This window comes from Balearica regulorum, chromosome 2, assembly GCF_011004875.1.
Source record: "Balearica regulorum gibbericeps isolate bBalReg1 chromosome 2, bBalReg1.pri, whole genome shotgun sequence".
NCBI lineage: Eukaryota > Metazoa > Chordata > Aves > Gruiformes > Gruidae > Balearica > Balearica regulorum.
This window is the reverse complement of record NC_046185.1, coordinates 30,430,104-30,443,116: the sequence shown is the minus strand read 5'-3', so window position 1 is coordinate 30,443,116 and position 13,013 is coordinate 30,430,104. Positions and strand designations below refer to the sequence as shown.

The 13,013-nt window shown below is 36.4% G+C and overlaps 2 protein-coding genes across 11 annotated transcripts in view; one reads left to right on the top strand and one right to left on the bottom strand.

Annotated features, from left to right (window-relative positions):
- The window catches only part of RBIS (ribosomal biogenesis factor), a 424,391-nt gene that overhangs the window by 18,141 nt on the left and 393,237 nt on the right, over positions 1 to 13,013 (bottom strand). The window lies entirely within an intron of this gene.
- RALYL (RALY RNA binding protein like) overlaps positions 1 to 13,013 on the top strand; it is a 404,493-nt gene that overhangs the window by 135,514 nt on the left and 255,966 nt on the right. Inside the window, exon 1 of one of the 10 annotated variants that reach the window (XM_075743800.1) lies at positions 9,759 to 9,881. The exons of the other annotated variants lie outside the window; for them this stretch is intronic. The gene's annotated coding sequence lies outside the window, so the exon portion shown is untranslated. Of the gene's footprint in view, positions 1 to 9,758; positions 9,882 to 13,013 lie in introns of those variants that run through there. 10 annotated transcript variants of the gene reach the window in all.

Sequence of the window (13,013 nt, the reverse complement as noted above, 5' to 3'; positions counted from 1 at the left end):
TGCATGCCCAGTACAACAAAGAAATAGGTACGTGTGAGCAAGGGGCATCGCAGAGCAGGTGATTATCCTGAACAGCTTTGGAGTATCTAAAGTACAGTAAGGAAAATAATAATGCTGCACTAGCTTCTCAGACTTGCCAATAGTGTTCACTAGCGTGATGTGATGGAGTACACAAAGGACTTGAAGGAACAGCCTCACCTATAATTTACAGGCAATGTTTCTTTTATGAAAGAGAATATTTAGCAATTACCAATAACTTTGCCAAAGTGTTGTTAAAACCTGCTAAAGTTCACTGGAAATATTTTGACTGTAAATGCCCTTGTTTTTTTCTGGGAGGTGGGGGAAGGTTCAAGGAAGAGAGAGTTGTTTGAATTGTTACCCCAGCCCTCTCGAAGCCCACTGAACTTGACTCAGCTCCTGATCTCTTCATAAATCTGGGCAATCACAGATTGTTAATAACTTCAAGGTAGTGTTTTTATGTGATATTTCCACTTAGTTGTTCAATGACTGTGATTCTGCAGATGTTCTTTCCTGTTTTGCTTTTATTTACTTACACATGGAACTTTGTAACTAACTCAACATGTAGGGTTTTATCTGGGATTTAGAAAACTTTGGATATTTTGAAATTAATGTTTTTCCAGGACTGCCCTTCTAGAAACTTGTTCAATTCACTCAAGCAATTGAATTACTAAATGGTTTCATGTGTCTTTAAACCCTAAAATATAAAAATACCTTAAATTTCTGATTATGCAGAAAATGCACTTGCAATAAACTTTTAAGATAAAATAAGAAAATCTATCCAGAAATCTTATTCTATCCTTTTTGTTCGGTACTGAAACACACTTGCAGTTCTTGTTTTATATCTTCATGAATGGTTCTATACGTTTGTAAGAAGTTTCCCTTTTTTAAAACAAACAAACAAACACAAACCCCTCAAAACTTTTAAGCGCTTGACACTTCTGTACATTTTCAGCAGTCCTTATCAAACCATAATTTAAAGAGAGAACAGGCATTTCTCTGGGGTATTTTATGTTTACAAAATTATTTAATTCTCAGTGGGTCCTATTCTGGTCTGTTATAGGTTTTAGATGGTCTTACTTCTGATGTGAAGAGTAAATGAGATAATCAGACTAAGTTCTAAGGATATAACTTGGAAAATATTGCTTAGTTTATTAATACTGGGGGGTTTAGTGTTTCTGTACTGGGTTCCAACTCTGTCATAATCCATAGCAAAAATTTCCTAATAATTAGTTTCAGCCGTTATGATTTCAGTGCTTACTTCTTTATTGAATATTCATTTCCATCTCAGCTGAGTTCTGTGTGTTCATCTCAAGGGAACAAAGCTTTCAGACTATTACTTCATAGTTTTTATTTCTTTCAGTATAAAGATTTAGAGCCTAATGCCAAAATAATGCTCCATGAATCCTCATTAGAATGCTTTACTCAGCTGGTCCCTCCCACAGTCATGCTGCTTTTGTGCATTAATCTGCTGTGTACATTTAAACTGATCAAATACTGTATTAGCTCTGGAGGACACTGTGGACTGCTCCAGTTCTGGAACTGGATCGGAGCTGTGTCATCACTTTCCATTGAACTATGTGTATCTAATATTCTGTGATTCGAGGATTTTTGAGAACAAACTTCTGAGAATTTTTATAAAATATATAAAAATATATATATTTATTTATTATTCGTAATTATATAAATACTCTTCTTTCTATCTTTCCATCTATTTCAATTAAACTATTGTGGAAAATGAAAGTAGCCGAGTTGTTTTGGAGGCAAATTCTGCAGCTGATTTTCAGCCTTAGTCATATTACTATTCCTTTGAAATTTCCCTTATGTATTATCATGGAGCTAATTATTAATTTTTTTTAACTAATTCCTCAGTTTTTATAAACCAAAATCACACTGATATATCAGTTGTTTTTTTCATACGGGTTTTGTTTAGGGTTTGGGGGTTTTTTTGGGGAGGGTTGGGGGTTTGTTTTTCGTTTTGTTTTTTTCTTTTTTCTTTTTTCTTCCCCCCAGAACTACCAAATGCAATGATCTGGGCCTTGTAACGCAGCATCTTTTTCAGGTTGCTGAGTCTGATACTTGAACTTTCTGCAAAATTAAACTGAAGTTCTAATAATAGCTACACTTTAGCTATTCTTTTTTAAATCTACTGCAAGAGCTATTCTTATGAGTGTTGAAGTGTCCACTGGAGACAGGATTCTGAGGTTATGGTCAAGGACAAGTAAACAACCCATCATTTTCAAAACTTCTGGTAGGTCAAGTTGTATACAAATGCTTTTTTCCTTTGGGGAAGACATCTGAGCATTTTTTCCCCTTACCAGAAATGAGCTTGCGATATATCTGTCCAAGAAAGAAGTTGTCTGGTGCTTTTAGAACAATCTAACTCCATTGATAAAAACAAAGTTCATCTTCGATTACTTATTTAGGAAAATATTTAGATTTTTCTTCCTTTTGTATTAAATTCTTTTGGTCAGCAGTCAATGCTGCAGACAGCCATTACAACACTTGTCTCCAGAACCGTTAACACCATGATGTTTGCCCATTCTAGACATGTTATACTAGATCTGAGACTGCTTTCTCTGCCAGCAAGCCTTACTTTCTTGGAGAGTGCTTCCTTGATTTATGCCGAACTGGCTTCTCTGAAAATAGCTTGCTTGTGCAAGCTTTTATCCTCTCTGGAGTGCTCTTGGTGTAAAAAATAAGGAAGAGATATGGGAAGAAACTGTACAGGGGTAATGCTGATGTTGCAAACTTCTGATAAGTTTGTGCTGAACCTAAACAGGGAAGCCATAGAACCCACAGAGGTAGGTGGCCGCTGAAAGACACAGCTACAGCAGTACGCTGTACACGTACGTGTCAGTAGCTCAAAGCTGTTAATGCTCTTTCTATGAATATTGTGCTGGTTTTGTCTAACCCTTTGAAATATAATTTTATGAAAACTCCCTAGCACGGGGAACTTGATAGTTCTGAGCCTGTTCATAAGTGTTCTTAAACTAGTAAAGTTAACCAAGTTCTCCCTTTAGGGTATGTGCTCTTTTACCTTTTAAGACTTTAACTGCAAATCATTCTTCTCTTTTATGGAACATACTCCAAAAACACCAAACCCCAAACAACAAAACAAACGTTACTTCTGTCTAGGTCTCATTGTATCATTTTGCTCATAATGTTTTTACTAGCACAATAGGAATCTGAGGTTCTAATGAATAAGTGTAGAAAAATTATTTGTAATTAGAAGCCTTTCTTTCTTTCTGTGTCTTTGCTCTGTATTTAGTACAAATATATATGAAGTGAATATTACCTTTAAAACCTGAAAAAAAGAATGCTGTGAAATTGGACTCTAATCAGACTTGAATCTAAGAGATTAAAGTACTTGTGTCTATTTTTTATTGTGATTGTCCATTTTGAAACGGAGAGGGTACACAAGGACATTTTCTTTGAAGTGTTTTGAAGGTGGAAATGGTGCTGAAAGAAAACATTTCAAAATAGTATACTGAGCTTTCCTGCAGTGCCTGATACTTCTGCATGTTATCATTATGGATACATTACAACTTTTGAAGGATAGTTATTCAATCAAATGAATGTGCAGTCAAATGTTGAACTTGAAAAAGTAGATGTCAATCTTTGAAGCAATGCTGCCATCATGATGTTTGATTTAGGTGTGTTCTAAAGCAAATGTAGTGTCTATCATAAAATGACAATAACTGAAGTTTTCATGCAAGCTTTTCTGATTTTTTTCTGCAAATTAAAATATAAATTGCATATAAATGTGTATTTTGTTTAAGCAGCACTTGAAATCAAATGCAATGAGGTTTTATATGGAATATGTGTGAATCTTCATTTCTAAATTTAATAGATGATTTTAATCTATTAAGATTTTAAAATCAGCCTAGAAAAGGGCACAGGAACAGTGCTGGAAGGAACGCAAAGTTAGAAACTTTAAAGTTTTTGCATAGCAAATATATTATATTCAGAAGCTAAGAACATGAAATCTTGGTGGCATCATGGTAGTTTCTAGACCTCTTAGTTCCTTAAATTATTCCAGAATAAATGATTGTGGGGAAAAAAAAAGATATTTTAAGCTGTTTATACTTTTACAGAGTAAAAATAGCATGAAGAGCGATGATTAACTATAGATTCAAAAGCTATTATGCTTCATAGTTGAAAATTTCATCCATAATATGTCTTTACTAACTTAAAAAGCATAAACAGTGCAGAATGGTAAAAATAAGTGCTATTTACCTCCAACACAAGAAAGGAAATTTATCAGCTTTATCTAGAGAACTGGAGAAAAGCTTTTGTTGTTCATGTTAAATGCAATATATATTTATATTAAAAATATTTTACTTTAACTGACTGGATTCTAATCTGCTAGACGCAGCTGCTGCTGTCAGCTTTGGTACTGTGCCCCCTTGGCGTCATGTTTAAGTGTGACCCTCCTGAAGGTTATGAGACTGTCCTTTATTTTACTTCCTAAGGGCAAATTCTGTCTTCAAAACATGTACCAGACTCCAGCTGCTGAAGTGTATCTGAGAGCATAATTTCTGCCTTAAGTGTTTGTCGATGGAACTACATATTTAAAACCTGGGAGGAATTCTGCCTTCAGTTGCAATCATGTAGCTAAGTTTAGTCCAGGAGGGGACTTTAAGAATACAGATGCTTTTTAAAAGTGTGCTTCTAAAAGTGCCTTTTGTTGTTCCTTTCATTATTTTGCTGTTCTGGGAGATAAACTAGATGTGACATGTACCAGTTTTATACAAAGAGTAAAACCTGATGACATTTAGAAAAGATTTCTACAGAAACTTTGGGTCTCTGAAAATGTGTCTTAAAATCTGCCATCAAAGTAGACAAGTTAACTTTTCTAAACTAATATTGTTTTCTGCCAGTTATTTTAATTTCAAAAAGTTAATATGTTGCCCCTTTATCTGACTTGTATAAGAACCTCTCTTTGTAAACATGTATAATGTATGATTTCAAGACTTAGTATACGATAACGCAAGGTCTCTATCTCCAAAACATTTCCATCCCTTTCCTGCTCCCAGAAAGCAATGGGACAGAGCAAGCTGCATCTAAAAAGACATCTATTCTGCTTTTTTTTTTTTTCACCGAAAGATTTAAAACCCAGTGGGAACTACACTTAGTAGCAATTACAGTTCCAAGATTGCTCCCATAAGTTATGGTACGTTGCTCTTAGAGCAATGTAATGTCAGGTTTCATGTACCCGACGCTGAAATACCCAAAAAGATTGGGTTTGTTTGCAGTGAAAGGCCGAGTACCTTATCACCTGAGGTTTACATGTTTGTGTTAAGAATGGTTAAATGTATGGAAAGAGATGAGAAAATGGTTACCCACAGACCTGTGTGGTCAGTGATTGGAATAACATGTAAAGATGGATTAGATAATAACCTTGGTTTTATCCCAGTTATATTCTGTTGTAATTGTGGTGGCATAAGGATGTGAGTAAGAGAACTTGTGGTTTCAACACGAAATTTAGCCCTATTCTATGTCAGCTTAGAACCAACAACTGCTGGCAGTGTGTGGAAATGGAAAGCGAGAAGCATTTATCTTGTTCAGCCTTAATGAATCTCAAAGTTCAATTTGATATTTGAATAAAGGTTACGACTGTGCTTTAAATGATAGTGTATAAAATGAAGTTCACACTTAGGAACAATATTTAAGAAGAAACATTTACTTCCATTTATGCCTTCTCTGGCTGCTTTATACAGATGCATCTAGAGTGCAATAAACCATAGTAATTTGATGCTTTCCAGGATTAAGAGAGGCTACAGGCAACAGAACAATTAAGGGAGAGGATCTTGCTGCAGGACCAGACTAGATACAGAGGCATTGGTCAAGCCTCTCACAGTTCTGTTGAAATCACAGGAGCAGAACCAGAACGAGATGTCATATATCTCCATATTCTAGAGTATTTCTATATTAACTTGCTTCTGCTAAGATGGTTAAAACATAAAAACTTTCTTAACTTTGGTAGAATTGTGTTTGCATGTACACATTTTGTAAATAAGTGTGCATCTAATGCCTTTTTAATCCTTTTTTCAGGATACTATTTGTCCAAATTTAAATTATGTGTCAGTGTTTCTTCTTCATGTAGCCAAGATTGACCTTATAAATAAATAAGTTCAAGTGGGGGAAAATAGCTATTGATTAGAAACGTGTTGTGACATAGCTGTCAGGTATGAAATCCACTATCACTTGACTGAGAAGAAAATAATCTTGTTAGAAAAGGTGTAGAATAAATGAAGATACAGACTGATTAAAGCTTCATACTTGCAGAATGTGAAAACACGTAGATTTTACGTAGTAGAAATAGATCAGTTGCCAGAGATATGGAAGAGTTGATAATGAGGAAGCACCAACTGCCAAGAAAGAGGAAATCTGAATGCAGCTAGTGAATGTTAGCGTTCTACCTCCTTTTGTTCAAGGCCAGCCTTGCAGGATGCGCTCCTGGGAATGGTCCTCTTCTCACCAATTTCAGTGAAACAGCCAATGGCTGCAGGACTCAGATCTCAGGAAGGAGTTCTTTGATCACAAGGTTTGAGAGGTTTTTAGGAGATCAAAGTGGAAAAGCTTTAACCCATCTGTGTGATGTGCATTTTGAATTAAAATGTCCTAATTCTCCTTTTTATAACAAAAAAAGAAGAGAGGATGATGTGAGGAGATGAAGAAGAAAGAAAACAGGGAGCTTCATAGTTCTTGAAAGAATATTAGCTTTCATAGTGACCACTTGACATCAAAGAAGAATGCTATAAATCATTCCATGGAAGGATTACATAAAGATGAAATTGCAGTGAGAATAAAGGCTTGACTTCCATGGCTGCAGAAATTAAAAAAAAAAAAAATTGTCCAGTGAGGAGAATTGGTACAAGTATAATCACAAATTGAATCTGTGATCCATTTGAAACTTGTTTCTGGACATCTACCTTAACGTAATCATTTACTAATTCTACCTTGTTAATGTGTTTTTTAAACAGAGAGCAAAATTTGGATGCTTGGGAAATGCAGTAAGCAAACACACACAAGTGAGGTTGAATTTGTAATGTTCCCTGAAGATGTGCATGGCAATATGGAAGTCATAATTATTGTAAATAAAAATGATATAGAGGTTAGGCAGTCCTAAACTTGGTTTATTATTTACAGCACCTTGCTAAAGAGGAATTTCACTAACTTGCTAAAAAATTACTTTTTTTTTTTTTAATGCGGTTGAAGAAAAATTATGCGACTTCAAAGTTCCTTCTTTCTACAACTAATAATGACACAGCTAAAACTATGTCCTTTCTGAAGTGTAATGTATTTGTTTCAGAGATATACCTAATAATCCAGATTATTTTGAACTCTCTATATGCGTCTGCTTAGACTCAATGAATGTATTCAGGACTGGGGCACAAGCATCTTAGATACCATCTAAATGTAAAGACCAATGTAAATCTACAGTCCAAAGCAAAGAAACTGGTAGTTACAGCACAAGGAAGCCACTGTCATAAGTCCTGAAGACCTTAATTCAAATGCAATGCATCTGTAGGAGTAATTGACAAAAAAGAAAATACAATAAACTCTTTTCAGCCTATGATACCAATATGCACACTTAGATGTTTGGGGGTGAGCAGTTTCTTGAGGGTGGGATTTTTTTGAAATAAAAGTAACTTTTTTTTGTAAATTAGTGGAACAGACTCAGATTTGGCTCAAGTAGACACTTTATTAGTCTATTCAGAGAGGGGCTACTGATGACACATGGATACTGACTAAAAAGTAGATGCAACTCATAAAATCTCTGTTCTGCTTTTTAAATGGAGCAGCCCTGATGTTGCAGTCAGTGTTTGCTCAGCCACGAATGCTAATTTGGCTCTAAATTATGTTAATCTGTTTTTGGGAATGTGGGCCAAACTATTATGTGCCAAATCCTGCCCTTTGTAGAAGCACAGAAGTAAGCAAGAAAATGATGTGATGAGGAGCCCGTCCACAGGCAGGCTGGTCAATAACCCTACACTGCAATTCTCCATTTCCATCCTCCACATCAGCAAACATTAATGTCACTGCAAGTTTCAAAAGAAAAAATGTGATGTGGAGGGAAGGGGGCTCTACTCATGCTGATGTGTAAGTTATACTATATTTAGTGAGGAAATATCTTCTTGAAAATAGTTCCAATGATTTCTATACTGTTGCCATACTCTGTCAACTCATTGCAAGGAGATCAGCCTTGGTAGCTTGGTATTAGCCCAGCTCCCTACATTAAGGAGCTGGTCACGCCATAAAGACTTGATAAACAGCTTGAGTCCTTGACAGTTGGTGGAGGACAGAGGAAATTTTTGCCTGAAGCTGCAAATCAGGAAAGAAAGTTTTAATACTGACACCTAATCACTTATTAGTGAATAGTATTTATAATTATATCTAATATTGCCATATTATATTTATAATATTTTAAAATCTGGAGCTTTCATATCAGGGAGTAGTATTTCTTCCTTCACTACAGCATCCTGCTTCCACCAGTTTTCATAGTGATCAGTTTCTCTACCGATGCATAATACTAGATGGTCCTTAAACTGTGTAAGGATATTGATAGAATCTGACTTTCATAAAGAGATGTCCTACCAAACTCTATGATAGAAATATATATGGGTATGTGCATGTACAAAAACTTTGAGCAAAATGAGACACCATCAGTAATGTGAAGCTTATAACAATATGACATTGTCTGGCTGAAATTAAACTTTGTATTCAAAGACAAAGTTAAAACGGACCCCAAACAGAATATATTAACCAAGGAATCTGGATCCTTTACACTATCTTTTTCCCAAATAAAAGCAACACCTACTTGTTTTTTGTAGTTTTTATTACTTGTGAAGTGTGAATGCTGAACTAACTGGAAAAAAATGGGTTTCCTCCAAACTACCTTTGATCAACAGCATATGTGGGTTTGCACCTTCTTATCTGAAAGGTGAACATTGGCAGTCTAACTCTCCTCTATGGTATCTGGATATACAATGTTATACAAGTCCTCCATTTTACACTGTGTTTATGTCCAAACGCTATAGAAAACATGAACTATCTATAAGATGCAGCATATCTTCACAGTCAGGAATACAATAAAAATAATAAAAAGAGATGTAATTTGATTACGTTGCAGTTTACATTTATGCTAAGGCCAGGGAGGGAACTGTGAAGATGATACCTGCTTAAAAGGACCCAGGAGATCCGGCAAAACTTTGACAGGAGAAATCAGAAGTGTGCAGTCCAGTGAAGAATTAAACTACTGGGAGTAATAATATGGGCTGATGCACTCAATGTAGCAGTAATGCCCTCCGAGAAGGGTAGGAAATAATTCAGTTCCTCTAGGCTGCACAGAAGCTAAATACAGTATGACAAGAAATAGTAGCAGTACTCATTATGTCTGATTGCTAATTACCCCTTTGAAAGATTCAGTTATGCCTGCTACTAGATAATTACTTTAGTAATTTATGGCTGCAGCACAAACTAGTATTTTAATTTTCACTGCACAGTTTTCACAACACCTACAGTTCAGATAATATCTCCCTTTTTATTCAATTTCAAATTGCCTTTTTGATAGCTGATGTAGGGGAAAAAACCAAGCAATTCTTTCAATTTCCTAGCATAGCTTTAATGTTAAATTACATATTTTTATGTAATTTTATTCAAATGTAAACTATATAAATGTAGAAAACTACTTTACCTGAGCTGTTAACATGGTTTCTTTATAGATTTGGGAACTGATCCTGGAAACACTTGCACAGGAATACTTGCTGTAGCAACGTTATTCATTGTCTCCTTTCAGACTAGAATAAAGCTACCCCTGTGTATGACCGTTGCCAGGATTAGACCCTTGGGATAAAGTAAGTTTATTTTTTGCATTGTTTTTGTAATTGCACAGATATTTCTGCACTCCCCAATTATTTCGCTTACAGAGGTTGATTCTTCTGTGTAAGGAAGGTACAGGCTGCAATCAGTGACATTTAGAGTGTTGCTTGTAATGTATTGGTTGGTGGGATTTAAAAGCTTCAGCAGTTTTCAGGAATAGCTTTATATTTCTTATAAAATCAACTACTTCTTAGTTCACTCAAGCATGAAAGCTAATTCTAAAAGGTATTCAGAGATATATGCTTCGTAATTTGTGAGCTGTGTTGTTTTTCTAATAAAGCTACCACATGGTAATTTGGACTACCAATGGAAGATGGTTATCCGAGTACCACTGAGGATGAAGGTCATATTTTAATTATTTGTAAAATACTTTAAACCTCCATCTTGCTTTTCTAGTTTAACCAAAATACTTTTCTTTCGTCATTACATGACTTTGTGTGTGATTCATGTGACTGTTTCCTCCCTTCTTAGGAGCAGACCTACCTGGTTTTGATTCACACCATCAGTTATTATCCATAGGGGTTTTTTTGTTCAGATTTCAAAAATAGAATAAAATCTTTCATATAGAGAGGACACAGTCTGATCCTTTTTCTTCCCCCTCCCCCCTTTTTTTAAAAAAATAGGCTTTCTATACTCTGTTTTCCTGTGTCTTGGGAGAGACATACTCTGGTAGTGCCTAGGGACTAGTTAAAATGAGGCTATCCTGTGTAGAGAAGTTCGTAAAGTAACAGGCAGTTTACCCAAGACACCTTCAATATACATAGACTGGATAAGTATAAGATTTGTTTTCAGGTGTGGAAGAGGCAGCAACTGAGTCACGGGGACACTGTACGACTTGTCCGACTAGGTGGAACGCAGCAGCAGCAAAGGTTGTGTGGGTAACATGGCATGTGGAGTAAATGGGGGGAGGGAACAAACAGCCAACCAAAAGAGCAAAGAAAGGTGACTCAAAAGCACATAAGTCTTTCCATGGCTAAAATCTCTGCTTTTTCAGAGATCTCAGCAATCTCTAGTTTCTCTTGCCATCTCCTCTTTTAGTCACCTTAGTTGTAAGCAATCTGCTGCTGCTTCACTTCAGTAGACAGTTTTTCCTGCGGTTTCTCCTATATATCTTTCTTTTTTCCAGTGACCATTTTTCTTTCTCTACCAAAAGAACCAGATTGAACCAACCAAGTCTGCTTTTCAATTTCCTATTAATCTCTGTGCTGGCTAAGGAATGGGTGTATAGTGAAATGAAGGATGGCTCTGTGGGATGCACCTCACCTCTTTTCAAAGGACGCAACAATTTGTAGGCTTCTCCCGGCCTTGGGGGAAACTGGCAAAGCTTTTCTTGCCTCCAGTGATGTCATTTTTCTGTCCTTCAGAAGCAGATTTCAGGACCAGCTTTCTTTTTTTCAGGAACAGCTTTCTGCACAGAGCAATGTTGGTTAGTCTTCAGAGGCAATTCAGCAAAGACATCCTTGAACTTGACCTGTAAGGTCCTAGTTCTCAAATGGAGCACTGCTTTTTGAGTTTTCTTCCCACAATGCCCAAGGAGCCAAGCACAGGGCCATGGCAGAGTCTCGAGCACGGCCACAAAATAGTCAGGACTACTTAGTCACTGGCATGTGCCCTGCTGTCCTGTTCTAACACAGCCACCCTGTTTGGGAAGGGAAGGGAAGGGAAGGGAAGGGAAGGGAAGGGAAGGGAAGGGAAGGGAAGGGAAGGGAAGGGAAGGGAAGGGAAGGGAAGGGAAGGGAAGGGAAGGGAAGGGAAGGGAAGGGAAGGGAAGGGAAGGGAAGGGAAGGGAAGGGAAGAGGTTTAGTCAGGTCACTGAGAGCTGTGCAGTGCCTCTCACCTTCAAGACCAGAAGGCAGGTCTTGGCAATCTGTAATTTTAATATAGATCTAACCAGCAATTCTTCAAGTATGAGTTAAAGCTGGCAAAAACATGCGCCCTCGCAGGATTTGTCAGGGAATTCTTCATTTTTTTGTACACAGAGTGTATTCTTTGTTATATTAGGATATTATTTCCCTTTAAGACTTTGCTTCTCACCCTTGCTTTACCATAGACCTTTTGTCCCATGAAGCTATGCTATTCTGTGTCTTGGTTTTTCTTATGGTGAAAAAAATTATGGATATAAACAAATGAATCCTATCTTGTCTCAAGCTTTCTTTTATTGTCTGGTCTCTTACCAGACAGTGTGAATCCCTTTCTTCACCTTTATTATATAATGGGAAAGTTCACTTGCTGCATCACATTTTGGCCTCACGAGGTTCAGTGCTTTGCAGGAGATGAAGAGCTTGGAAGGAGAAAGTAGTGAAACAAGGGGAAATTGGTGCTGAGAAATTGAGTGGTTCATATTTGTTGATTTCATATAGGAGACCAAATAATTTGAATGGAGACCTTGAGGTAACGTATGCAAATGAAAAATTTGATAGGAAAGTCGCATTGTTCAGCTTTCACATTCACATTTATCAATCTCAGAGGTGCATTAGCAGGCTATGATTTTGTCAGCACAAGACCATTTTTACTGAAAAATGTGTGCATTTGTTGGCTGCTTCCTATTGAGTTTAGCATTTCAGAGTTCACATTTTAAAGAAAGAAGAGGTCTGTACTAAACATTGGATTATGACAAGCCTCTTTGCAGCTGTAATTATGTGATTTTCTTGTTCAGGGACAGCAACTGAGATGCTTGGAATATCAAAGGAAGCATAAAAGTGTGTTCAAAATCATTGCATTACCATTCCTAGCACATTAACACTGTTACTGACAAATCAGTTGGGACTAGTGGGCAAATATTTAGATTATCAAAATGAGTTTTTCCTTATGGGCAGCAGTGCAGATTGCTTGTAGGTACTATATTACTGAGAGAAAATATTTGGCATTATGAGTTTATCAAGCTTGCTTTATTCATATTATTTTGTTTTCACTGCAATTCGATAACATAATGTCCGTGGCTTGTACTTGCAGCAAGCTTTCTGTCCTGTCCTGATGTTTACCAGCATTGGATCAATGTTCTAAAGGGCAACTCTGACAGTGTTATTTCTGTGAACATCAAGCTTGTGTTTATTATAGAGTGAAACTACGCCCTTTATAGCCAAAAGTCTAACTTTTGAAATATGTAT